We start from the raw sequence: 2,057 nt of genomic DNA on the forward strand, positions 1-2,057 counted from the left end.
AAAAAAAAAAAAAAAAAAAAAAACAGATGGAGGCCAGGCATGGTGGCACATCCTTTAATCCCAGCCCTTGGGAGGCAGAGGAAAGTAGATATCTGTATATTTGAGACCATCCTTGTCTACATAGTGAGCTCTGGGACTACATAGACTCTGGAGAGATACAGAGACAGACAGACAGGATGGAGAAGGAGGGAGGCAGGCAGAGGCAGCAGCAGATATATGCAGCCATCGAGGTGGCTCAATTGGTGGGGGCTCGCTGCCAGGCCTGAGGATCTGAGTTTGCTCTACAAGGGCCGCATGCTGGAAGGAGAGAACCAATTTCCATATGTCCTTTGACACATACATACATACATACATATATACATACTGTTGTGCACACACATGTGCATGGTTCTGCATAGACACACAGAATGAATAAATTATCAATCAACAAATGTATATGTTACAACAAAAGAGCCAAACAGTTCAGTTCATGGAGAATGGCTGAATTATGGAAAACTAAATAGAATAAGGCTACCCTGTCCGTGCTCTACCCAAAATTGCTCTTTTGCCAGTGCAAGTGGTGAGATCTCCCCTCCCCCAGTGCTTGCACAACTACTCCCCTAACTGCTGGAAGCCCGGACCAACTCTTACTCAGCAGGAAGAACTCTGAAGTGAAGGTCTCCACTATCACCCCATTGTCATGGAATTGTTAGCCAATAAGCAAGGCAGGAACCTTCAGGTATGGAAACTCCCCCATTACTGTAACTTCAAGATGTTTATGGTCCATTAAAACTTTACAGTACAGACTGACTGTGCCCAGAGACATTCCTGTCCATCACTTTAATCTTTTTTTAAAGATTATTTATTATTATAAATAAGTACACTGTAGCTGTCTTAAGACACACCAGAAGAGGGTGTCAGATCTCATTACAGGTAGTTGTGAGCCACCATGTGGTTGCTGGGAATTGAACTCAGGACCTCTGGAAGAGCAGTCAGTACTCTTAACCTCTGAAACATCTCTCCAGCCCCCCATTGCTTTAATCTTAAACATTCATTTCAGCATCTTAAACTGAGTGTTCTAATGAGAATACTTTACCTGAGTGTACTTAGGAGAGAGCCTAAGTCCACCTAGTCCAGTATATGTATAGTCTTGTGTAAAACCCCCATACCTACTTCATCCAAGGAGGGCATTGCTTTAGAAACAAATCACTCTCTGCTACAGGCAGCCAATTATTATTGTTGTTGTTGTTGTTGGCATTTCTCATCAGGATGCTGACTCATCCTGTTTAGTTACATAATGATAGTCCAGGACCTTGGCATACTGTCTGCCCTCTGTAAGACAGTTTCATTAGATAGATATCACCTCAGGGTTTTAGATTTAAAAACACACCCTGAAGATGTGTAAACCAAATGTAAAGGAAAGACCAGGAAGTTATTACACATGGTGTGAGAGAGCCAGTTGAGAAATTCCTGAGAATTTCATGGTTGGGTAAGACATTATGATTTCTGACAAGGCTATGGATCAAATTCTGCAGTAGGACTGCTACACTCATGAACTCCCAGTAACTGTGGTTGCCTGCACAATTAGTAATGGCTGAGGAGAGGAGAGTCAGTGTTCGTTAGGACTGTGGCCCCTGGAAAGTTGACCATCCACTGGTAGATGGCTCCAAACCCATGCATATATGGGTACCATTATTGAGCTCAGTGGACTATTAAAAAAAGGCCTGGGGGGCTGGTGAGATGGCTCAGTGGGTTAGAGCACCCGACTGCTCTTCCGAAGGTCCAGAGTTCAAATCCCAGCAACCACATGGTGGCACACAACCATCCGTAACGAGATCTGGCGCCCTCTTCTGGAGTGTCTGAAGACAGCTACAGTGTACTTACATATAATAATAAAAAAAAAAGGCCTGAAGTTAGGGGGGAGAACAGAGAGGATTTGGAGGAAGCTGGAGAAGGGAGTGAGGGTGGGCGTGATTAAGACACTAGATCAGGCCAGGCAGTGGTGGCGCACGCCATTAATCCCAGCACTTGGGAGGCAGAGGCAGGTGGATTTATGAGTTCGAGGCCAGCCTGGTCTA

Source organism: Mus caroli, chromosome 2, assembly GCF_900094665.2.
Source record: "Mus caroli chromosome 2, CAROLI_EIJ_v1.1, whole genome shotgun sequence".
NCBI classification, from domain to species: Eukaryota; Metazoa; Chordata; class Mammalia; order Rodentia; family Muridae; genus Mus; species Mus caroli.